Here is a 27,398-nt window from a genome sequence, read left to right on the forward strand (position 1 = left end):
AGCCCCGCCCCCTAATCAGGGCTCAGCTTCTCTCCCAGCACAAAGCCCCTACACATACAGATACTAACAATACAAAACCAAACACACAAATCAATTCTCCTCCAACAGAACTCTCACTCCAACTCCCCTGTTTAGAGCTCTGTTTGCTAGCTCCTGTGCCGCTGCAGCTGTCTGTGCCGCTGCCTGACTGGCTGCTACCTTTATAGGACCCCTAGTCAGTCAAGCCCCGCCCCTAATCAGGGGTCAGCTTCTCTCCCAGCACAAAGCCCCTACACATACAGATACTACCAATACAAAACCAAACACACACAAATACTTTATCCTCCAACAGAACTCCCACTCAAACTCCCCTGTTTACGGCTCTGTTTGCTAGCTCCTGTGCCGCTGCAGCTGTCTGTGCCGCTGCCTGACTGGCTGCTACCTTTATAGGACCCCCAGTCAGTGAAGCCCCCCCCCTAATCAGGGTTCAGCTTCTATCCCAACACAAAGCCCCGACACACACAGATACTACCAATACAAAACCAAACACACACAAATACCTTCTCCTCCAACAGAACTCCCACTCAAACTCCCCTGTTTACATCTCTGTGTGCTAGCTCCTGTGCCGCTGCCTGACTGGCTGCTACCTTTATAGGACCCCTAGTCTGGGAAGCCCCGCCCCCTAATCAGGGCTCAGCTTCTGTCCCAGCACAAAGCCCCTACACATACAGATACTAACAATACAAAACCAAACACACACAAATACCTTCTCCTCCAACAGAACTCTCACTCCAACTCCCCTGTTTAGAGCTCTGTTTGCTAGCTCCTGTGCCGCTGCAGCTGTCTGTGCCGCTGCCTGACTGGCTGATACCTTTCTAGGACCCCTAGTAAGTGAACCCCGCTCCCCAATCAGGGCTCAGCTTCTGTCTCAGCACAAAGCCCCTACACACACAGATACTACCAATACAAAACCAAACACACACAAATACCTTCTACTCCGACAGTACTCCCACTCAAACTCCCCTGTTTACAGCTCTGTTTGATAGCTCCTGTGCCGCTGGCTGACTGGCTGCAACCTTTATAGGACCCCTAGTCAGGGAAGCCACGCCCCCTAATCAGGGCTCAGCTTCTCTCCCAGCACAAAGCCCCTACACATACAGATACCACCAATACAAAACCAAACACACACAAATACCTTCTCCTCCAAAAGAACTCCCACTCAAACTCCCCTGTTTACAGCTCTGTTTGCTAGCTCCTGTGCCGCTGCAGCTGTCTGTGCCGCTGCCTGATTGGCTGCTACGTTTATAGGACCCCTAGTCAGGGAAGCCCCGCCCCCTAATCAGGGCTCAGCTTCTCACCCAGCACAAAGCCCCGACACATACAAATACCAATACAAAACCAAACACACACAAATACCTTCTCCTCCAACAGAACTCCCACTCAAACCCCCCTGTTTACAGCTCTCTTTGCTCGCTCCTGTGCCACTGCAGCTGTCTGTGCCGCTGCCTGACTGGCTGCTACCTTTATAGGACCCCTAGTCAGTCAAGCCCCGCCCCCTAATCAGGGGTCAGCTACTCTCCCAGCACAAAGCCCCTACACATACAGATACTACCAGTACAAAACCAAACACACACAAATACCTTCTCCTCCCACTCAAACTCCCCGTTTACAGCTCTGTTTGCTAGCTCCTGTGCCGCTGCAGCTGTCTGTGCCGCTGCCTGACTGGCTGCTACCTTTATAGGACCCCTAGTCAGGGAAGCCCCGCCCCCTAATCAGGGTTCAGCTTCTATCCCAGCACAAAGCCCCTACACACACAGATACTACCAATACAAAACCAAACACACACACAAATACCTTCTCCTCCAACAGTACTCCCACTCAAACTCCCCTGTTTACAGCTCTGTTTGCTAGCTCCTGTGCCGCTGCCTGACTGGCTGCTACCTTTATAGGACCCCTAGTCAGGAAAGCCCCGCCCCTAATCAGGGCTCAGCTTCTCTCCCAGCACAAAGCCCCTACACATACAGAAACTAACAATACAAAACCAAACACACACAAATACCTTCTCCTCCAACAGAACTCCCACTCCAACTCCCCTGTTTACAGCTCTGTTTGCTAGCTCCTGTGCCGCTGCAGCTGTCTGTGCCGCTGCCTGACTGGCTGCGACCTTTATAGGACCCCTAGTCAGTGAAGCCCCGCCCCCTAATCAGGGCTCAGCTTCTTTCCCAGCACAAAGACCCTCCAAGCCTCTACCATACAGATACCACCAATACAAAACCAAACACACACACAAATACCTTCTCCTCCAACAGAACTCCCACTCAAACCCGCCTGTTTACAGCTCTGTTTGCTAGCTCCTGTGCCGCTGCAGCTGTCTGTGCCGCTGCCTGACTGGCTGCGACCTTTATAGGACCCCTAGTCAGTCAAGCCCCGCCCCCTAATCAGGGCTCAGCTTCTCTCCCAGCACAAAGCCCCCACACATACAAATAATACCAATACAAAACCAAACACACACGAATACCTTCTCCTCCAACAGAATTCCCACTCAAACCCCCCTGTTTACAGCTCTGTTTGCTAGCTCCTGTGCCGCTGCAGCTGTCTGTGCCGCTGCCTGACTGGCTGATACCTTTATAGGACCCCTAGTCAGTGAAGCCCCGCCCCCTAATCAGGGCTCAGCTTCTCTCCCAGCACAAAGCCCCTACACATACAGATACTACCAATACAAAACCAAACACACACAAATACCTTCTACTCCAACAGAACTCCCACTCAAACTCCCCTGTTTACAGCTCTGTTTGATAGCTCCTGTGCCGCTGCCTGACTGGCTGCAACCTTATAGGACCCCTGGTCAGGGAAGCCCCGCCCACTAATCAGGGCTCAGCTTCTTTCCCAGCACAAAGCCCCTACACATACCGATACCACCTATACAAAACCAAACACACACACAAATACCTTCTCCTCCAACAGAACTCCCACTCAAACTCCCCTGTTTACAGCTCTGTTTGCTAGTTCCTGTGCCGCTGCAGCTGTCTGTGCCGCTGCCTGATTGGCTGCTACCTTTATAGGACCCCTTGTCAGGGAAGCCCCGCCCCCTAATCACGGCTCAGCTTCTCTCCCAGCACAAAGCCCCTTCACATGCAGATACTACCAATACAAAACCAAACACACACACAAATACCTTCTCCTCCAACAGAACTCCCACTCGAACTCCCCTGTTTACAGCTCTGTTTGTAGCTCCTGTGCCGCTGCCTGACTGGCTGCTACCTTTATAGGACCCCTAGTCAGGGAAGCCCCGCCCCCTAATCAGGGCTCAGCTTCTTTCCCAGCACAAAGCCCGTCCAAGCCTCTACATATACAGATACTACCAATACAAAACCAAACACACACAAATACCTTCTCCTCCAACAGAACTCCCACTCAAACTCCCCTGTTTACAGCTCTGTTTGCTAGCTCCTGTGCCGCTGCAGCTGTCTGTGCCGCTGCCTGACTGGCTGCGACCTTTATAGGACCCCTAGTCAGTCAAGCCCCGCCCCCTAATCAGGGCTCAGCTTCTCTCCCAGCAAAAAGCCCCTACACATACAGATACTACCAATACAAAACCAAACACACACAAATACCTTCTACTCCAACAGTACTCCCACTCAAACTCCCCTGTTTACAGCTCTGTTTGATAGCTCCTGTGCCGCTGCAGCTGTCTGTTCCGCTGCCTGACTGGCTGATACCTTTATAGGACCCCTAGTCAGTGAAGCCCCGCCCCCTAATCACGGCTCAGCTTCTCTCCCAGCACAAAGCCCCTACACATACAGATACTACCAATACAAAAACACACACCAATACCTTCTCCTCCAACAGAACTCCCACTCAAACTCCCCTGTTTACAGCTCTGTTTGCTAGCTCCTGTGCCGCTGCCTGACTGGCTGCTACCTTTATAGGACCCCTAGTCAGGGAAGCCCCGCCCCCTAATCAGGGCTCAGCTTCTCTCCCAGCACAAAGCCCCTACACATACACATACTAACAATACAAAACCAAACACACACAAATACCTTCTCCTCCAAAAGAACTCCCACTCAAACTCCCCTGTTTACAGCTCTGTTTGCTAGCTCCTGTGCTGCTGCAGCTGTCTGTGCCGCTACCTGACTGGCTGCTACCTTTATTGGACCCCTAGTCAGTGAAGCCCCGCCCCCCAATCAGGGCTCAGCTTCTGTCTCAGCACAAAGCCCCTACACACACAGATACTACCAATACAAAACCAAACACACACAAATACCTTCTACTCCGACAGTACTCCCACTCAAACTCCCCTGTTTACAGCTCTGTTTGATAGCTCCTGTGCCGCTGCCTGACTGGCTGCAACCTTTATAGGACCCCTAGTCAGGGAAGCCCCGCCCCCTAATCAGGGCTCAGCTTCTCTCCCAGCACAAAGCCCCTACACATACAGATACCACCAATACAAAACAAAACACACACAAATACCTTCTCCTCCAACAGAACTCCCACTCAAAATCCCCTGTTTACAGCTCTGTTTGCAAGCTCCTGTGCCGATGCAGCTGTCTGTGCCGCTGTCTGACTGGCTGATACCTTTTTAGGACCCCTAGTCAGTGAAGCCCCGCCCCCTATTCAGGGCTCAGCTTCTCTCCCAGCACAAAGCCCCTACACATGCAGATACTACCAATACAAAACCAAACACGCACAAATACCTTCTACTCCAACAGAACTCCCACTCAAACTCCCCTGTTTACAGCTCTGTTTGATAGCTCCTGTGCCGCTGCCTGACTGGCTGCAACCTTATTGGACCCCTTGTCAGGGAAGCCCCGCCCACTAATCAGGGCTCAGCTTCTCTCCCAGCACAAAGACCCTCCAAGCCTCTACCATACAGATACCACCAATACAAAACCAAACACACACAAATACCTTCTCCTCCAACAGAACTCCCACTCAAACTCCCCTGTTTACAGCTCTGTTTGCTAGCTCCTGTGCCGCTGCAGCTGTCTGTGCCGCTGCCTGACTGGCTGATACCTTTCTAGGACCCCTAGTAAGTGAAGCCCGCCCCCTAATCACGGCTCAGCTTCTCTCCCAGCACAAAGCCCCTTCACATACAGATACTACCAATACAAAACCAAACACACACGAATACCTTCTCCTCCAACAGAACTCCCACTCGAACTCCCCTGTTTACAGCCCTGTTTGTAGCTCCTGTGCCGCTGCCTGACTGGCTGCTACCTTTATAGGACCCCTAGTCAGGGAAGCCCCGCCCCTAATCAGGGCTCAGCTTCTCTCCCAGCACAAATCCCCTACACATACAGATACTAACAATACAAAACCAAACACACACAAATACCTTCTCCTCCAACAGAACTCCCACTCAAACTCCCCTGTTTACAGCTCTGTTTGCTAGCTCCTGTGCCGCTGCAGCTGTCTGTGCCGCTGCCTGACTGGCTGCTACCTTTATAGGACCCCTAGTCAGTGAAGCCCCGCCCCCTAATCACGGCTCAGCTTCTCTCCCAGCACAAAGCCCCTTCACATACAGATACTACCAATACAAAACCAAACACACACGAATACCTTCTCCTCCAACAGAACTCCCACTCGAACTCCCCTGTTTACAGCTCTGTTTGTAGCTCCTGTGCCGCTGCCTCACTGGCTGCTACGTTTATAGGACCCCTAGTAAGGGAAGCCCCGCCCCCTAATCAGGGCTCAGCTTCTTTCCCAGCACAAAGCCCCTCCAAGCCTCTACACATACAGATACTACCAATACAAAACCAAACACACACACAAATACCTTCTCCTCCAACAGAACTCCCACTCAAACCCGCCTGTTTACAGCTCTGTTTGCTAGCTCCTGTGCCGCTGCAGCTGTCTGTGCCGCTGCCTGACTGCCTGCGACCTTTATAGGACCCCTAGTCAGTCAAGCCCCGCCCCCTAATCAGGGCTCAGCTTCTCTCCCAGCACAAAGCCCCTACACATACAAATAATACCAATACAAAACCAAACACACACGAATACCTTCTCCTCCAACAGAACTCCCACTCAAACCCCCCTGTTTACAGCTCTGTTTGCTAGCTCCTGTGCCGCTGCAGCTGTCTGTGCCGCTGCCTGACTGGCTGATACCTTTATAGGACCCCTAGTCAGGGAAGCCCCGCCCCCTAATCAGGGTTCAGCTTCTGTCCCAGCACAAAGCCCCTACACATACAGATACTAACAATACAAAACCAAACACACACAAATACCTTCTCCTCCAACAGAACTCTCACTCCAACTCCCCTGTTTAGAGCTCTGTTTGCTAGCTCCTGTGCCGCTGCAGCTGTCTGTGCCGCTGCCTGACTGGCTGATACCTTTATAGGACCCCTAGTCAGGGAAGCCCCGCCCCCTAATCAGGGTTCAGCTTCTATCCCAGCACAAAGCCCCTACACACACAGATACTACCAATACAAAACCAAACACACACACAAATACCTTCTCCTCCAACAGTACTCCCACTCAAACTCCCCTGTTTACAGCTCTGTTTGCTAGCTCCTGTGCCGCTGCCTGACTGGCTGCTACCTTTATAGGACCCCTAGTCAGGAAAGCCCCGCCCCTAATCAGGGCTCAGCTTCTCTCCCAGCACAAAGCCCCTACACATACAGAAACTAACAATACAAAACCAAACACACACAAATACCTTCTCCTCCAACAGAACTCCCACTCCAACTCCCCTGTTTACAGCTCTGTTTGCTAGCTCCTGTGCCGCTGCAGCTGTCTGTGCCGCTGCCTGACTGGCTGCGACCTTTATAGGACCCCTAGTCAGTGAAGCCCCGCCCCCTAATCAGGGCTCAGCTTCTTTCCCAGCACAAAGACCCTCCAAGCCTCTACCATACAGATACCACCAATACAAAACCAAACACACACACAAATACCTTCTCCTCCAACAGAACTCTCACTCAAACCCGCCTGTTTACAGCTCTGTTTGCTAGCTCCTGTGCCGCTGCAGCTGTCTGTGCCGCTGCCTGACTGGCTGCGACCTTTATAGGACCCCTAGTCAGTCAAGCCCCGCCCCCTAATCAGGGCTCAGCTTCTCTCCCAGCACAAAGCCCCCACACATACAAATAATACCAATACAAAACCAAACACACACGAATACCTTCTCCTCCAACAGAATTCCCACTCAAACCCCCCTGTTTACAGCTCTGTTTGCTAGCTCCTGTGCCGCTGCAGCTGTCTGTGCCGCTGCCTGACTGGCTGATACCTTTATAGGACCCCTAGTCAGTGAAGCCCCGCCCCCTAATCAGGGCTCAGCTTCTCTCCCAGCACAAAGCCCCTACACATACAGATACTACCAATACAAAACCAAACACACACAAATACCTTCTACTCCAACAGAACTCCCACTCAAACTCCCCTGTTTACAGCTCTGTTTGATAGCTCCTGTGCCGCTGCCTGACTGGCTGCAACCTTATAGGACCCCTGGTCAGGGAAGCCCCGCCCACTAATCAGGGCTCAGCTTCTTTCCCAGCACAAAGCCCCTACACATACAGATACCACCTATACAAAACCAAACACACACAAATACCTTCTCCTTCAACAGAACTCCCACTCAAACTCCCCTGTTTACAGCTCTGTTTGCTAGTTCCTGTGCCGCTGCAGCTGTCTGTGCCGCTGCCTGATTGGCTGCTACCTTTATAGGACCCCTTGTCAGGGAAGCCCCGACCCCTAATCACGGCTCAGCTTCTCTCCCAGCACAAAGCCCCGACACATACAGATACTACCAATACAAAACCAAACACACACACAAATACCTTCTCCTCCAACAGAACACCCACTCAAACTCCCCTGTTTACATCTCTGTGTGCTAGCTCCTGTGCCGCTGCCTGACTGGCTGCTACCTTTATAGGACCCCTAGTCAGTCAAGCCCCGCCCCCTAATCAGGCCTCAGCTTCTCTCCCAGCACAAAGCCCCTACACATACAGATACTATCAATACAAAACCAAACACACACAAATACCTTCTTCTCCAACAGAACTCCCACTCAAACTCCCCTGTTTACAGCTCTGTTTGCTAGCTCCTGTGCCGCTGCCTGACTGGCTGCTACCTTTATAGGACCCCTAGTAAGTGAAGCCCCGCCCCCTAATCAGGGCTCAGCTTCTCTCCCAGCACAAAGCCCCTACACATACAGATACTAACAATACAAAACCAAACACACAAATCAATTCTCCTCCAACAGAACTCTCACTCCAACTCCCCTGTTTAGAGCTCTGTTTGCTAGCTCCTGTGGCGCTGCAGCTGTCTGTGCCGCTGCCTGACTGGCTGCTACCTTTATAGGACCCCTAGTCAGTCAAGCCCCGCCCCTAATCAGGGGTCAGCTTCTCTCCCAGCACAAAGCCCCTACACATACAGATACTACCAATACAAAACCAAACACACACAAATACTTTATCCTCCAACAGAACTCCCACTCAAACTCCCCTGTTTACGGCTCTGTTTGCTAGCTCCTGTGCCGCTGCAGCTGTCTGTGCCGCTGCCTGACTGGCTGCTACCTTTATAGGACCCCCAGTCAGTGAAGCCCCCCCCCTAATCAGGGTTCAGCTTCTATCCCAGCACAAAGCCCCGACACACACAGATACTACCAATACAAAACCAAACACACACAAATACCTTCTCCTCCAACAGAACTCCCACTCAAACTCCCCTGTTTACATCTCTGTGTGCTAGCTCCTGTGCCGCTGCAGCTGTCTGTGCCGCTGCCTGACTGGCTGCGACCTTTATAGGACCCCTAGTCAGTGAAGCCCCGCCCCCTAATCAGGGCTCAGCTTCTTTCCCAGCACAAAGACCCTCCAAGCCTCTACCATACAGATACCACCAATACAAAACCAAACACACACACAAATACCTTCTCCTCCAACAGAACTCCCACTCAAACCCGCCTGTTTACAGCTCTGTTTGCTAGCTCCTGTGCCGCTGCAGCTGTCTGTGCCGCTGCCTGACTGGCTGATACCTTTATAGGACCCCTAGTCAGTCAAGCCCCGCCCCCTAATCAGGGCTCAGCTTCTCTCCCAGCACAAAGCCCCTACACATACAGATACTACCAATACAAAACCAAACACACACAAATACCTTCTACTCCAACAGAACTCCCACTCAAACTCCCCTGTTTACAGCTCTGTTTGATAGCTCCTGTGCCGCTGCCTGACTGGCTGCAACCTTATAGGACCCCTGGTCAGGCAAGCCCCGCCCACTAATCAGGGCTCAGCTTCTTTCCCAGCACAAAGCCCCTACACATACAGACACCACCTATACAAAACCAAACACACACACAAATACCTTCTCCTCCAACAGAACTCCCACTCAAACTCCCCTGTTTACAGCTCTGTTTGCTAGTTCCTGTGCCGCTGCAGCTGTCTGTGCCGCTGCCTGATTGGCTGCTACCTTTATAGGACCCCTTGTCAGGGAAGCCCCGCCCCCTAATCACGGCTCAGCTTCTCTCCCAGCACAAAGCCCCGACACATACAGATACTACCAATACAAAACCAAACACACACACAAATACCTTCTCCTCCAACAGAACACCCACTCAAACTCCCCTGTTTACATCTCTGTGTGCTAGCTCCTGTGCCGCTGCCTGACTGGCTGCTACCTTTATAGGACCCCTAGTCAGTCAAGCCCCGCCCCCTAATCAGGCCTCAGCTTCTCTCCCAGCACAAAGCCCCTACACATACAGATACTATCAATACAAAACCAAACACACACAAATACCTTCTTCTCCAACAGAACTCCCACTCAAACTCCCCTGTTTACAGCTCTGTTTGCTAGCTCCTGTGCCGCTGCCTGACTGGCTGCTACCTTTATAGGACCCCTAGTAAGTGAAGCCCCGCCCCCTAATCAGGGCTCAGCTTCTCTCCCAGCACAAAGCCCCTACACATACAGATACTAACAATACAAAACCAAACACACACAAATACTTTCTCCTCCAACAGAACTCCCACTCAAACTCCCCTGTTTACGGCTCTGTTTGCTAGCTCCTGTGCCGCTGCAGCTGTCTGTGCCGCTGCCTGACTGGCTGCTACCTTTATAGGACCCCCAGTCAGTGAAGCCCCCCCCCTAATCAGGGTTCAGCTTCTATCCCAGCACAAAGCCCCGACACACACAGATACTACCAATACAAAACCAAACACACACAAATACCTTCTCCTCCCACTCTAACTCCCCTGTTTACAGGTCTGTTTGCTAGCTCCTGTGCCGCTGCAGCTGTCTGTGCCGCTGCCTGACTGGCTGCTACCTTTATAGGACCCCTAGTCAGTGAAGCCCCGCCCCCTAATCAGGGGTCAGCTTCTCTCCCAGCACAAAGCCCCTACACATACAGTTACTACCAATAGAAAACCAAACACACACAAATACCTTCTCCTCCAACAGAACTCCCACTCAAACTCCCCTGTTTACAGCTCTGTTTGCTAGCTCCTGTGCCGCTGCAGCTGTCTGTGCCGCTGCCTGACTGGCTGCTACCTTTATAGGACCCCTAGTCAGTGAAGCCCCGCCCCCTAATCAGCGCTCAGCTTCTCTCCCAGCACAAAGACCCTCCAAGCCTCTACCATACAGATACCACCAATACAAAACCAAACACACACAAATACCTTCTCCTCCAACAGAACTCCCACTCAAACTCCCCTGTTTACCGCTCTGTTTGCTAGCTCCTGTGCCGCTGCCTGACTGGCTGCTACCTTTATAGGACCCCTAGCCAGGGAAGCCCCGCCCCCTAATCAGGGCTCACCTTCTCTCCCAGGACAAAGCCCCTTCACATACAGATACTACCAATACAAAACCAAACACACACGAATACCTTCTCCTCCAACAGAACTCCCACTCGAACTCCCCTGTTTACAGCTCTGTTTGTACCTCCTGTGCCACTGCCTGCCTGGCTGCTAACTTTATAGGACCCCTAGTCAGGGAAGCCCCGCCCCCTAATCAGGGCTCAGCTTCTGTCCCAGCACAAAGCCCCTACACACACAGATACTACCAATACAAAACCAAACACACACAAATACCTTCTACTCCAACAGTACTCCCACTCAAACTCCCCTGTTTACAGCTCTGTTTGAAAGCTCCTGTGCCGCTGCAGCTGTCTGTGCCGCTGCCTGACTGGCTGCTACCTTTATAGGACCCCTAGTCAGGGAAGCCCCGCCCCCTAATCAGGGCTCAGCTTCTGTCCCAGCACAAAGCCCCTACACACACAGATACTACCAATACAAAACCAAACACACACACAAATACCTTCTCCTCCAACAGTACTCCCACTCAAACTCCCCTGTTTACAGCTCTGTTTGCTAGCTCCTGTGCCGCTGCCTGACTGGCTGCTACCTTTATAGGACCCCTAGTCAGGAAAGCCCCGCCCCTAATCAGGGCTCAGCTTCTCTCCCAGCACAAAGCCCCTACACATACAGATACTAACAATACAAAACCAAACACACACAAATACCTTCTCCTCCAAAAGAACTCCCACTCAAACTCCCCTGTTTACAGCTCTGTTTGCTAGCTCCTGTGCCGCTGCAGCTGTCTCTGCCACTACCTGACTGGCTGCTACCTTTATAGGACCCCTAGTCAGTGAAGCCCCGCCCCCTAATCAGGGCTCAGCTTCTGTCTCAGCACAAAGCCCCTGCACACAGACATACTACCAAAACAAAACCAAACACACACAAAAACCTTCTACTCCAACAGTACTCCCACTCAAACTCCCCTGTTTACAGCTCTGTTTGATAGCTCCTGTGCCGCTGCCTGACTGGCTGCAACCTTTATAGGACCCCTAGTCAGGGAAGCCCCGCCCCCTAATCAGGGCTCAGCTTCTCTCCCAGCACAAAGCCCCTACACATACAGATACTAAGAATACAAAACCAAACACACACAAATACCTTCTCCTCCCACTCTAACTCCCCTGTTTACAGGTCTGTTTGCTTGCTCCTGTGCCGCTGCAGCTGTCTGTGCCGCTGCCTGACTGGCTGCTACCTTTATAGGACCCCTAGTCAGTGAAGCCCCGCCCCCTAATCAGGGGTCAGCTTCTCTCCCAGCACAAAGCCCCTACACATACAGTTACTACCAATACAAAACCAAACACACACAAATACCTTCTCCTCCAACAGAACTCCCACTCAAACTCCCCTGTTTACAGCTCTGTTTGCTAGCTCCTGTGCCGCTGCAGCTGTCTGTGCCGCTGCCTGACTGGCTGCTACCTTTATAGGACCCCTAGTCAGTGAAGCCCCGCCCCCTAATCAGGGCTCAGCTACTCTCCCAGCACAAAGCCCCTACACATACAGGTACTAACAATACAAAACCAAACACACACAAATACCTTCTCCTCCCACTCAAACTCCCCGTTTACAGCTCTGTTTGCTAGCTCCTGTGCCGCTGCAGCTGTCTGTGCCGCTGTCTGACTGGCTGCTACCTTTATAGGACCCCTAGTCAGTGAAGCCCCGCCCCCTAATCAGGGTTCAGCTTCTGTCCCAGCACAAAGCCCCTACACACAGAGATACTACCAATACAAAACCAAACACACACAAATACCTTCTACTCCAACAGAACTCCCACTCAAACTCCCCTGTTTACAGCTGAGTTTGATAGCTCCTGTGCCGCTGCCTGACTGGCTGCAACCTTATAAGACCCCTAGTCAGGGAAGCCCCGCCCACTAATCAGGGCTCAGCTTCTTTCCCAGCACAAAGCCCCTCCAAGCCTCTACACATACATATACCACCAATACAAAACCAAACACACACACAAATATCTTTTCCTCCAACAGAACTCCCACTCAAACTCCCCTGTTTACAGCTCTGTTTGCTAGCTCCTGTGCCGCTGCAGTTGTCTGTGCCGCTGCCTGACTGGCTGCTACCTTTATAGGACCCCTAGTCAGTCAAGGCCCGCCCCCTAATCAGGGCTCAGTTTCTGTCCCAGCACAAAGCCCCTACACACACAGATACTACCAATACAAAACCAAACACACACACAAATACCTTCTCCTCCAACAGTACTCCCACTCAAACTCCCCTGTTTACAGCTCTGTTTGCTAGCTCCTGTGCCGCTGCCTGACTGGCTGCTACCTTTATAGGACCCCTAGTCAGGAAAGCCCCGCCCCTAATCAGGGCTCAGCTTCTCTCCCAGCACAAAGCCCCTACACATACAGATACTAACAATACAAAACCAAACACACACAAATACCTTCTCCTCCAAAATAACTCCCACTCAAACTCCCCTGTTTACAGCTCTGTTTGCTAGCTCCTGTGCCGCTGCAGCTGTCTGTGCCGCTGCCTGACTGGCTGCTACCTTTATAGGACCCCTAGTCAGTGAAGCCCCGCCCCCTAATCAGAGCTCAGCTTCTCTCCCAGCACAAAGCCCCTGCACATACAGATACCACCAATACAAAACGAAACACACACAAGTACCTTCTCTTCCAACAGAACCCCCACTCATACTCCCCTGTTTACAGCTCTGTTGGCTAGCTCCTGTGCCGCTGCCTGACTGGCTGCTACCTTTATAGGACCCCTAGTCAGGGAAGCCACGCCCCCTAATCAAGGCTCATCTTCTGTCCCAGCACAAAGCCCCTACACGTACAGATACCACCAATACAAAACCAAACACACACACAAATACCTTCTCCTCCAACAGAACTCCCACTCAAACCCGCCTGTTTACAGCTCTGTTTGCTAGCTCCTGTGCCGCTGCAGCTGTCTGTGCCGCTGCCTGACTGGCTGCGACCTTTATAGGACCCCTAGTCAGTCAAGCCCCGCCCCCTAATCAGGGCTCAGCTTCTGTCCCAGCACAAAGCCCCTACACACACAGATACTACCAATACAAAACCAAACACACACAAATACCTTCTACTCCAACAGTACTCCCACTCAAACTCCCCTGTTTACAGCTCTGTTTGATAGCTCCTGTGCCGCTGCAGCTGTCTGTGCCGCTGCCTGACTGGCTGATACCTTTATAGGACCCCTAGTCAGTGAAGCCCCGCCCCTAATCACGGCTCAGCTTCTCTCCCAGCACAAAGCCCCTACACATACAGATACTACCAATACAAAAACACACACAAACACCTTCTCCTCCAACAGAACTCCCACTCAAACTCCCCTGTTTACAGCTCTGTTTGCTAGCTCCTGTGCCGCTGCCTGACTGGCTGCTACCTTTATAGGACCCCTAGTCAGGGAAGCCCCGCCCCCAAATCAGGGCTCAGCTTCTCTCCCAGCACAAAGCCCCTACACATACAGGTACTAACAATACAAAACCAAACACACACAAATACCTTCTCCTCCAAAAGAACTCCCACTCAAACTCCCCTGTTTACTGCTCTGTTTGCTAGCTCCTGTGCTGCTGCAGCTGTCTGTGCCGCTACCTGACTGGCTGCTACCTTTATAGGACCCCTAGTCAGTGAAGCCCCGCCCCCCAATCAGGGCTCAGCTTCTGTCTCAGCACAAAGCCCCTACACACACAGATACTACCAATGCAAAACCAAACACACACAAATACCTTCTACTCCGACAGTACTCCCACTCAAACTCCCCTGTTTACAGCTCTGTTTGATAGCTCCTGTGCCGCTGCCTGACTGTCTGCAACCTTTATAGGACCCCTAGTCATGGAAGCCCCGCCCCCTAATCAGGGCTCAGCTTCTCTCCCAGCACAAAGCCCCTACACATACAGATACCACCAATACAAAACCAAACACACACAAATACCTTCTCCTCCAACAGAACTCCCACTCAAACTCCCCTGTTTACAGCTCTGTTTGCTAGCACCTGTGCCGCTGCAGCTGTCTGTGCCGCTGCCTGATTGCCTGCTACGTTTATAGGACCCCTAGTCAGGGAAGCCCCGCCCCTTATCAGGGCTCAGCTTCTCACCCAGCACAAAGCCCCGACACATACAAATAATACCAATACAAAACCAAACACACACACAAATACCTTCTCCTCCAGCAGAACTCCCACTCAAACTCCCCTGTTTACAGCTCTGTTTGCTAGCTCCTGTGCCGCTGCCTGACTGGCTGCTACCTTTATAGGACCCCTAGTCAGGGAAGCCCCGCCCCCTGATCAGGGCTCAGCTTCTCTCCCAGCACAAAGCCTCTACACATACAAATACTACCAATACAAATCCAAACACACAAATACCTTCTCCTCCAACAGAACTCCCACTCAAACTCCCCTGTTTACATCTCTGTGTGCTAGCTCCTGTGCCGCTGCCTGACTGGCTGCTACCTTTATAGGACCCCTAGTCAGGGAAGCCCCGCCCCCTAATCAGGGCTCAGCTTCTCTCCCAGCACAAAGCCTCTACACATACAAATACTACCAATACAAATCCAAACACACACATATACCTTCTCCTCCAACAGAACTCTCACTCCAACTCCCCTGTTTACAGCTCTGTTTGCTAGCTCCTGTGCCGCTGCAGCTGTCTGTGCCGCTCCCTGATTGGCTGCTACCTTTATAGGACCCCTAGTCAGTGAAGCCCCGCCCCCCAATCAGGGCTCAGCTTCTGTCTCAGCACAAAGCCCCTACACACACAGATACTACCAATGCAAAACCAAACACACACAAATACCTTCTACTCCGACAGTACTCCCACTCAAACTCCCCTGTTTACAGCTCTGTTTGATAGCTCCTGTGCCGCTGCCTGACTGTCTGCAACCTTTATAGGACCCCTAGTCAGGGAAGCCCCGCCCCCTAATCAGGGCTCAGCTTCTCTCCCAGCACAAAGCCCCTACACATACAGATACCACCAATACAAAACCAAACACACACAAATACCTTCTCCTCCAACAGAACTCCCACTCAAACTCCCCTGTTTACAGGTCTGTTTGCTAGCTCCTGTGCCGCTGCAGCTGTCTGTGCCGCTGCCTGATTGCCTGCTACGTTTATAGGACCCCTAGTCAGGGAAGCCCGGCCCCTTATCAGGGCTCAGCTTCTCACCCAGCACAAAGCCCCGACACATACAAATAATACCAATACAAAACCAAACACACACAAATACCTTCTCCTCCAACAGAACTCCCACTCAAACCCCCCTGTTTACAGCTCTGTTTGCTAGGTCCTGTGCCGCTGCAGCTGTCTGTGCCGCTGCCTGACTGGCTGATACCTTTATAGGACCCCTAGTCAGTGAAGCCCCGCCCCCTAATCAGGGCTCAGCTTCTCTCCCAGCACAAAGCCCCTACACATACAGATACTACCAATACAAAACCAAACACACACACAAATACCTTCTCCTCCAACAGAACTCCCACTCAAACTCCCCTGTTTACAGCTCTGTTTGCTAGCTCCTGTGCCGCTGCCTGACTGGCTGCTACCTTTATAGGACCCCTAGTCAGGGAAGCCCCGCCCCCTAATCAGGGCTCAGCTTCTCTCCCAGCACAAAGCCTCTACACATACAAATACTACCAATACAAATCCAAACACACAAATACCTTCTCCTCCAACAGAACTCCCACTCAAACTCCCCTGTTTACATCTCTGTGTGCTAGCTCCTGTGCCGCTGCCTGACTGGCTGCTACCTTTATAGGACCCCTAGTCAGGGAAGCCCCGCCCCCTAATCAGGGCTCAGCTTCTCTCCCAGCACAAAGCCTCTACACATACAAATACTACCAATACAAATCCAAACACACACATATACCTTCTCCTCCAACAGAACTCTCACTCCAACTCGCCTGTTTACAGCTCTGTTTGCTAGCTCCTGTGCCGCTGCAGCTGTCTGTGCCGCTGCCTGACTGGCTGCTACCTTTATAGGACCCCGAGTCAGTCAAGCCCCGCCCCCTAATCAGGCCTCAGCTTCTCTCCCACCACAAAGCCCCTACACATACTATACTATCAATACAAAACCAAACACACACAAATACCTTCTTCTCCAACAGAACTCCCACTCAAACTCCCCTGTTTACAGCTCTGTTTGCTAGCTCCTGTGCCGCTGCCTGACTGGCTGCTACCTTTCTAGGACCCCTAGTAAGTGAAGCCCCGCCCCCTAATCACGGCTCAGCTTCTCTCCCATCACAAAGCCCCTTCACATACAGATACTAACAATACAAAACCAAACACACACAAATACCTTCTCCTCCAAAAGAACTCCCACTCAAACTCCCCTGTTTACAGCTCTGTTTGCTAGCTCCTGTGCTGCTTCAGCTGTCTGTGCCGCTACCTGACTGGCTGCTACCTTTATAGGACCCCTAGTCAGTGAAGCCCCGCCCCCCAATCAGGGCTCAGCTTCTGTCTCAGCACAAAGCCCCTACACACACAGATACTACCAATACAAAACCAAACACACACAAATACCTTCTACTCCGACAGTACTCCCACTCAAACTCCCCTGTTTACAGCTCTGTTTGACAGCTCCTGTGCCGCTGCCTGACTGGCTGCAACCTTTATAGGACCCCTAGTCAGGTAAGCCCCGCCCCCTAATCAGGGCTCAGCTTCTCTCCCAGCACAAAGCCCCTACACATACAGATACCACCAATACAAAACCAAACACACACAAATACCTTCTCCTCCAAAAGAACTCCCACTCAAACTCCCCTGTTTACAGCTCTGTTTGCTAGCTCCTGTGCCGCTGCAGCTGTCTGTGCCGCTGCCTGATTGGCTGCTACGTTTATAGGACCCCTAGTCAGGGAAGCCCCGCCCCCTAATCAGGGCTCAGCTTCTCACCCAGCACAAAGCCCCGACACATACAAATACCAATACAAAACCAAACACATACAAATACCTTCTCCTCCAACAGAACTCCCACTCAAACCCCCCTGTTTACAGCTCTGTTTGCTAGCTCCTGTGCCGCTGCAGCTGTCTGTGCCGCTGCCTGACTGGCTGCTACCTTTATAGGACCCCTAGTCAGTCAAGCCCCGCCCCCTAATCAGGGGTCAGCTTCTCTCCCAGCACAAAGCCCCTACACATACAGATACTACCAATACAAAACCAAACACACACAAATACCTTCTCCTCCAACAGAACTCCCACTCAAACTCCCCTGTTTACAGCTCTGTTTGCTAGCTCCTGTGCCGCTGCAGCTGTCTGTGCCGCTGCCTGACTGGCTGCTACCTTTATAGGACCCCTAGTCAGTGAAGCCCCGCCCCCTAATCAGGGTTCATCTTCTGTCCCAGCACAAAGCCCCTACACACAGAGATACTACCAATACAAAACCAAACACACACAAATACCTTCTACTCCAACAGAACTCCCACTCAAACTCCCCTGTTTACAGCTCTGTTTGATAGCTCCTGTGCCGCTGCCTGACTGGCTGCAACCTTATAAGACCCCTAGTCAGGGAAGCCCCGCCCACTAATCAGGGCTCAGCTTCTTTCCCAGCACAAAGCCCCTCCAAGCCTCTACACATACAGATACCACCAATACAAAACCAAACACACACAAATACCTTCTCCTCCAACAGAACTCCCACTCAAACCCCCTGTTTACAGCTCAGTTTGCTAGCTCCTGTGCCGCTGCAGCTGTCTGTGCCGCTGCCTGACTGGCTGCTACATTTATAGGACCCCTTGTCAGTGAAGCCCCGCCCCCTAATCAGGGCTCACCTTCTTTCCCAGCACAAAGCCCCTCCAAGCCTCTACACATACAGGTACCACCGATACAAAACCAAACACACACACAAATACGTTTTCCTCCAACAGAACTCCCACTCAAACTCCCCTGTTTACAGCTCTGTTTGCTAGCTCCTGTGCCGCTGCCTGACTGGCTGCTACCTTTATAGGACCCCTAGTCAGGGAAGCCCCGCCCCCTAATCAGGGCTCAGCTTCTCTCCCAGCACAAAGCCCCTACATATACAGATACCAACAATGCAAAACGAAACACACACAAATACCTTCTCCTCCAACAGAACTCCCACTCAAACTCCCCTGTTTACAGCTCTGTTTGATAGCTCCTGTGCCGCTGCCTGACTGGCTGCAACCTTATAGGACCCCTAGTCAGGGAAGCCCCGCCCCCCAATGAGGGCTCAGCTTCTGTCTCAGCACAAAGCCCCTACACACACAGATACTACCAATACAAAACCAAACACACACAAATACCTTCTCCTCCAACAGAACTCCCACTCAAATCCCCCTGTTTACAGCTCTGTTTGCTAGCTCCTGTGCCGCTGCAGCTGTCTGTGCCGCTGCCTGATTGGCTGCTACCTTAATAGGACCCCTAGTCAGTGAAGCCCCGCCCCCTAATCAGGGCTCAGCTTCTCTCCCAGCACAAAGCCCCTCCAAGCCTCTACACATACAGATACCACCAATACAAAACCAAATACACACACAAATACCTTTTCCTCCAACAGAACTCCCACTCAAACTCCGCTGTTTACAGCTCTGTTTGCTAGCTCCTGTGCTGCTGCCTGACTGGCTGCTACCTTTATAGGACCCCTAGTCAGGGAAGCCCCGCCCCCTAATCAGGGCTCAGCTTCTCTCCCAACACAAAGCCCCTACACATACAGATACTAACAATACAAAACCAAACACACACAAATACCTTCTCCTCCAACAGAACTCCCACTCAAACTCCCCTGTTTACAGCTCTGTTTGCTAGCTCCTGTGCCGCTGCAGCTGTCTGTGCCGCTGCCTGACTGGCTGATCACTGAATAGGGGTCCTATAAAGGTAAGCCCCGCCCCCTAATCAGGGCTCAGCTTCTGTCCCAGCACAAAGCCCCTACACACACAGATACTACCAATACAAAACCAAACACATACCAATACCTTCTACTCCAACAGAACTCCCACTCAAACTCCCCTGTTTACAGCTCTGTTTGATAGCTCCTGTGCCGCTGCCTGACTGGCTGCAACCTTTATAGGACCCCTAGTCAGTGAAGCCCCGCCCCCTAATCAGGGCTCAGCTTCTCTCCCAGCACAAAGCCCCTGCACATACAGATACCACCAATACAAAACGAAACACACACAAGTACCTTCTCCTCCAACAGAACCCCCACTCATACTCCCCTGTTTACAGCTCTGTTGGCTAGCTCCTGTGCCACTGCAGCATCTGTGCCGCTGCCTGATTGGCTGCTACCTTTATAGGACCCCTAGTCAGTGAAGACCCGCCCCCTAATCAGGGCTCAGCTTCTCTCCCAGCACAAAGCCCCTCCAAGCCTCTACACATACAGATACCACCAATACAAAACCAAACACACACACAAATAACTTTTCCTCCAACAGAACTCCCACTCAAACTCCGCTGTTTACAGCTCTGTTTGCTAGCTCCTGTGCCGCTGCCTGACTGGCTGCTTCCTTTATAGGACCCCTACTTAGTCAAGCCCCGCCCCCTAATCAGGGCTCAGCTTCTCTCCCAGCACAAAGCCCCTACACACACAGATACTACCAATACAAAACCGAACACACACAAATACCTTCTACTCCAACAGAACTCCCACTCAAACTCCCCTGTTTACAGCTCTGTTTGATAGCTCCTGTGCCGCTGCCTGACTGGCTGCAACCTTTATAGGACCCCTAGTCAGGGAAGCCCCGCCCCCTAATCAGGGCTCATCTTCTGTCCCAGCACAAAGCCCCTACACAAACAGATACCACCAATACAAAACCAAACACACACAAATACCTTCTCCTCCAACAGAACTCCAACTGAAACTCCACTGTTTACAGCTCTGTTTGCTAGCTCCTGTGCCGCTGCAGCTGTCTGTGCCGCTGCCTGACTGACTGCTACCTTTATAGGACCCCTAGTCAGGGAAGCCCCGCCCCCTAATCAGGGCTCAGCTTCTCACCCAGCACAAAGCCCCGACACATACAAATACCAATACAAAACCAAACACATACAAATACCTTCTCCTCCAACAGAACTCCCACTCAAACCCCCCTGTTTACAGCTCTGTTTGCTAGCTCCTGTGCCGCTGCCTGACTGGCTGCAACCTTATAAGACCCCTAGTCAGGGAAGCCCCGCCCACTAATCAGGGCTCAGCTTCTTTCCCAGCACAAAGCCCCTCCAAGCCTCTACACATACAGATACCACCAATACAAAACCAAACACACACACAAATACCTTTTCCTCCAACAGAACTCCCACTCAAACTCCCCTGTTTACAGCTCTGTTTGCTAGCTCCTGTGCCGCTGCAGTTGTCTGTGCCGCTGCCTGACTGGCTGCTACCTTTATAGGACCCCTAGTCAGTCAAGCCCCGCCCCCTTATCAGGGCTCAGTTTCTTTCCCAGCACAAAGCCCCTACACATACAGATACTACCAATACAAAACCAAACACACACACAAATACCTTCTCCTCCAACAGAACTCCCACTCAAACTCCACTGTTTACAGCTCTGCTTGCTAGCCCCTGTGCCGCTGCAGCTGTCTGTGCCGCTGCCTGACTGGCTGCTACCTTTATAGGACCCCTAGTCAGGGAAGCCCCGCCCCCTAATCAGGGCTCAGCTTCTGTCCCAGCACAAAGCCCCTACACACACAGATACTACCAATACAAAACCAAACACACACACAAATACCTTCTCCTCCAACAGTACTCCCACTCAAACTCCCCTGTTTACAGCTCTGTTTGCTAGCTCCTGTGCCGCTGCCTGACTGGCTGCTACCTTTATAGGACCCCTAGTCAGGAAAGCCCCGCCCCTAATCAGGGCTCAGCTTCTCTCCCAGCACAAAGCCCCTACACATACAGATACTAACAATACAAAACCAAACACACACAAATACCTTCTCCTCCAAAAGAACTCCCACTCAAACTCCCCTGTTTACAGCTCTGTTTGCTAGCTCCTGTGCCGCTGCAGCTGTCTGTGCCACTACCTGACTGGCTGCTACCTTTATAGGACCCCTAGTCAGTGAAGCCCCGCCCCCTAATCAGGGCTCAGCTTCTGTCTCAGCACAAAGCCCCTACACACACACATACTACCTAAACAAAAGCAAACACACACAAAAACCTTCTACTCCAACAGTACTCCCACTCAAACTCCCCTGTTTACAGCTCTGTTTGATAGCTCCTGTGCCGCTGCCTGACTGGCTGCAACCTTTATAGGACCCCTAGTCAGGGAAGCCCCGCCCCCTAATCACGGCTCTGCTTCTCTCCCAGCACAAAGCCCCTACACATACAGATACTACCAATACAAAACCAAACACACACAAATACCTTCTCCTCCAACAGAACTCCCACTCAAACCCCCTGTTTACAGCTCTGTTTGCTAGCTCCTGTGCCGCTGCAGCTGTCTGTGCCGCTGCCTGACTGGCTGCTACATTTATAGGACCCCTTGTCAGTGAAGCCCCGCCCCCTAATCAGGGCTCAGCTTCTTTCCCAGCACAAAGCCCCTCCAAGCCTCTACACATACAGGTACCACCGATACAAAACCAAACACACACACAAATACGTTTTCCTCCAACAGAACTCCCACTCAAACTCCCCTGTTTACAGCTCTGTTTGCTAGCTCCTGTGCCGCTGCCTGACTGGCTGCTACCTTTATAGGACCCCTAGTCAGGGAAGCCCCGCCCCCTAATCAGGGCTCAGCTTCTCTCCCAGCACAAAGCCCCTACATATACAGATACTAACAATGCAAAACGAAACACACACAAATACCTTCTCCTCCAACAGAACTCCCACTCAAACTCCCCTGTTTACAGCTCTGTTTGATAGCTCCTGTGCCGCTGCCTGACTGGCTGCAACCTTATAGGACCCCTAGTCAGGGAAGCCCCGCCCCCCAATGAGGGCTCAGCTTCTGTCTCAGCACAAAGCCCCTACACACACAGATACTACCAATACAAAACCAAACACACACAAATACCTTCTCCTCCAACAGAACTCCCACTCAAATCCCCCTGTTTACAGCTCTGTTTGCTAGCTCCTGTGCCGCTGCAGCTGTCTGTGCCGCTGCCTGATTGGCTGCTACCTTAATAGGACCCCTAGTCAGTGAAGCCCCGCCCCCTAATCAGGGCTCAGCTTCTCTCCCAGCACAAAGCCCCTCCAAGCCTCTACACATACAGATACCACCAATACAAAACCAAATACACACACAAATACCTTTTCCTCCAACAGAACTCCCACTCAAACTCCCCTGTTTACAGCTCTGTTTGCTAGCTCCTGTGCTGCTGCCTGACTGGCTGCTACCTTTATAGGACCCCTAGTCAGGGAAGCCCCGCCCCCTAATCAGGGCTCAGCTTCTCTCCCAACACAAAGCCCCTACACATACAGATACTAACAATACAAAACCAAACACACACAAATACCTTCTCCTCCAACAGAACTCCCACTCAAACTCCCCTGTTTACAGCTCTGTTTGCTAGCTCCTGTGCCGCTGCAGCTGTCTGTGCCGCTGCCTGACTGGCTGATACCTTTATAGGACCCCTAGTCAGTGAAGCCCCGCCCCCTAATCAGGGCTCAGCTTCTGTCCCAGCACAAAGCCCCTACACATACAGATACTACCAATACAAAACCAAACACATACCAATACCTTCTACTCCAACAGAACTCCCACTCAAACTCCCCTGTTTACAGCTCTGTTTGATAGCTCCTGTGCCGCTGCCTGACTGGCTGCAACCTTTATAGGACCCCTAGTCAGTGAAGCCCCGCCCTCTAATCAGGGCTCAGCTTCTCTCCCAGCACAAAGCCCATACACATACAGATACTAAGAATACAAAACCAAACACACACAGATACCTTCTACTCCAACAGAACTCCCACTCAAACTCCCCTGTTTACAGCTCTGTTTGATAGCTCCTGTGCCGCTGCCTGACTGGCTGCAACCTTTATAGGACCCCTAGTCAGGGAAGCCCCGCCCACTAATCAGGGCTCAGCTTCTCTCCCAGCACAAAGCCCCTGCACATACAGATACCACCAATACAAAACGAAACACACACAAGTACCTTCTCCTCCAACAGAACCCCCACTCATACTCCCCTGTTTACAGCTCTGTTGGCTAGCTCCTGTGCCACTGCAGCATCTGTGCCGCTGCCTGATTGGCTGCTACCTTTATAGGACCCCTAGTCAGTGAAGACCCGCCCCCTAATCAGGGCTCAGCTTCTCTCCCAGCACAAAGCCCCTCCAAGCCTCTACACATACAGATACCACCAATACAAAACCAAACACACACACAAATAACTTTTCCTCCAACAGAACTCCCACTCAAACTCCGCTGTTTACAGCTCTGTTTGCTAGCTCCTGTGCCGCTGCCTGACTGGCTGCTTCCTTTATAGGACCCCTACTTAGTCAAGCCCCGCCCCCTAATCAGGGCTCAGCTTCTCTCCCAGCACAAAGCCCCTACACATACAGATACTACCAATACAAAACCAAACACAAACAAATACCTTCTCCTCCAACAGAACTCCCACTCAAACTCCGCTGTTTACAGCTCTGTTTGCTAGCTCCTGTGCCGCTGCCTGACTGGCTGCTACCTTTATAGGACCCCTAGTCAGTGAAGCCCCGCCCCCTAATCAGAGCTCAGCTTCTCTCCCAGCACAAAGCCCCTACACATACAGATACCACCAATACAAAACCAAACACACACAAATACCTTCTCCTCCAAAAGAACTCCCACTCAAACTCCCCTGTTTACAGCTCTGTTTGCTAGCTCCTGTGCCGCTGCAGCTGTCTGTGCCGCTGCCTGATTGGCTGCTACGTTTATAGGACCCCTAGTCAGGGAAGCCCCGCCCCCTAATCAGGGCTCAGCTTCTCACCCAGCACAAAGCCCCGACACATACAAATACCAATACAAAACCAAACACATACAAATACCTTCTCCTCCAACAGAACTCCCACTCAAACCCCCCTGTTTACAGCTCTGTTTGCTAGCTCCTGTGCCGCTGCAGCTGTCTGTGCCGCTGCCTGACTGGCTGCTACCTTTATAGGACCCCTAGTCAGTCAAGCCCCGCCCCCTAATCAGGGGTCAGCTTCTCTCCCAGCACAAAGCCCCTCCAAGCCTCTACACATACAGATACCACCAATACAAAACCAAACACACACACAAATAACTTTTCCTCCAACAGAACTCCCATTCAAACTCCGCTGTTTACAGCTCTGTTTGCTAGCTCCTGTGCCGCTGCCTGACTGGCTGCTTCCTTTATAGGACCCCTCGTCAGTGAAGCCCCGCCCCCTAATCACGGCTCAGCTTCTCTCCCAGCACAAAGCCCCTACACATACAGATACTACCAATACAAAACAAAACACACTCAAATACCTTCTCCTCCAACAGAACTCCCACTCAAACTCCCCTGTTTACAGCTCTGTTTGCGAGCTCCTGTGCCGCTGCAGCTGTCTGTGCCGCTGCCTGACTGGCTGATACCTTTTTTGGACCCCTAGTCAGTGAAGCCCCGCCCCCAATCACGGCTCAGCTTCTCTCCCAGCACAAAGCCCCTGCACATACAGATACTACCAATACAAAACCAAACACACACACAAATACCTTTTCCTCCAACAGAACTCCCACTCAAACTCCCCTGTTTACAGCTCTGTTTGCTAGCTCCTGTGCCGCTGCAGCTGTCTGTGCCACTGCCTGACTGACTGCTACCTTTATAGGACCCCTAGTCAGGGAAGCCCCGCCCCCTAATCAGGGCTCAGCTTCTCTCCCAGCACAAAGCCCCTACACACACAGATACTACCAATACAAAACCGAACACACACAAATACCTTCTACTCCAACAGAACTCCCACTCAAACTCCCCTGTTTATAGCTCTGTTTGATAGCTCCTGTGCCGCTACCTGACTGGCTGCAACCTTTATAGGACCCCTAGTCAGGGAAGCCCCGCCCCCTAATCAGGGCTCATCTTCTGTCCCAGCACAAAGCCCCTACACAAACAGATACCACCAATACAAAACCAAACACACACAAATACCTTCTCCTCCAACAGAACTCCAACTGAAACTCCACTGTTTACAGCTCTGTTTGCTAGCTCCTGTGCCGCTGCAGCTGTCTGTGCCGCTGCCTGACTGGCTGATACCTTTTTTGGACCCCTAGTCAGTGAAGCCCCGCCCCCAATCACGGCTCAGCTTCTCTCCCAGCACAAAGCCCCTGCACATACAGATACTACCAATACAAAACCAAACACACACAAATACCTTCTCCTCCAACAGAACTCCCACTCAAACTCCCCTGTTTACAGCTCTGTTTGCAAGCTCCTGTGCCGCTGCCTGACTGGCTGCTACCTTTATAGAACCCCTAGTGAGGGAAGCCCCGACCACTAATCAGGGCTCAGCTTCTCTCCCAGGACAAAGCCCCTACACATACAGATACCACCAATACAAAACCAAACACACACACAAATACCTTTTCCTCCAACAGAACTCCCACTCAAACTCCCCTGTTTACAGCTCTGTTTGCTAGCTCCTGTGCCGCTGCAGCTGTCTGTGCCGCTGCCTGACTGACTGCTACCTTTATAGAACCCCTAGTGAGGGAAGCCCCGACCACTAATCAGGGCTCAGCTTCTCTCCCAGCACAAAGCCCCTACACACACAGATACTACCAATACAAAACCAAACACACACAAATACCTTCTACTCCAACAGAACTCCCACTCAAACTCCCCTGTTTCCAGCTCTGTTTGCTAGCTCCTGTGCCGCTGCAGCTGTCTGTGCCGCTACCTGATTGGCTGCTACCTTTATAGGACCCCTAGTCAGTGAGGCTCCGCCCCCTAATCAGGGCTCAGCTTCTCTCCCAGCACAAAGCCCCTGCACATACAGATACTACCAATACAAAACCGAACACACACAAATACCTTCTCCTCCAACAGAACTCCCACTCAAACTCCCCTGTTTACAGCTCTGTTTCCTAGCTCCTGTGCCGCTGCAGCTGTCTGTGCCGCTGCCTGACTGGCTGATACCTTTTTTGGACCCCTAGTCAGTGAAGCCCCGCCCCCTAATCACGGCTCAGATTCTCTCCCAGCACAAAGCCCCTACACATACAGATACTACCAATACAAAACCAAACACACACAAATACCTTCTCCTCCAACAGAACTCCCACTCAAACTCCCCTGTTTACAGCTCTGTTTGATAGCTCCTGTGCCGCTGCCTGACTGGCTGCTACCTTTATAGGACCCCTAGTCAGGGAAGCCCCGCCCCCTAATCACGGCTCAGCTTCTCTCCCAGCACAAAGCCCCTACACATACAGATACTAACAATACAAATCCAAACACACACAAATACCTTCTCCTTCAACAGAACTCCCACTCAAACTCCCCTGTTTACAGCTCTGTTTGCTAGCTCCTATGCCGCTGCCTGACTGGCTGCTACCTTTATAGAACCCCTAGTCAGGGAAGCCCCGCCCCCTAATCAGGGCTCAGCTTCTCTCCCAGCACAAAGCCCCTACACCTACAGATACTAACAATAGAAAACCAAACACACACAAATACCTTCTCCTCCAACAGAACTCCCACTCAAACTCCCCTGTTTACAGCTCTGTTTGATAGCTCCTGTGCCGCTGCCTGATTGGCTGCTACCTTTATAGGACCCCTAGTCAGGGAAGCCCCGCCCCCTAATCAGGGCTCAGCTTCTCTCCCAGCACAAAGCCTCTACACATACAAATACTACCA

This window comes from Lepidochelys olivacea (assembly GCF_965140295.1).
Source record: "Lepidochelys olivacea isolate rLepOli2 genome assembly, chromosome: 27".
Taxonomy (NCBI): Eukaryota; Metazoa; Chordata; order Testudines; family Cheloniidae; genus Lepidochelys; species Lepidochelys olivacea.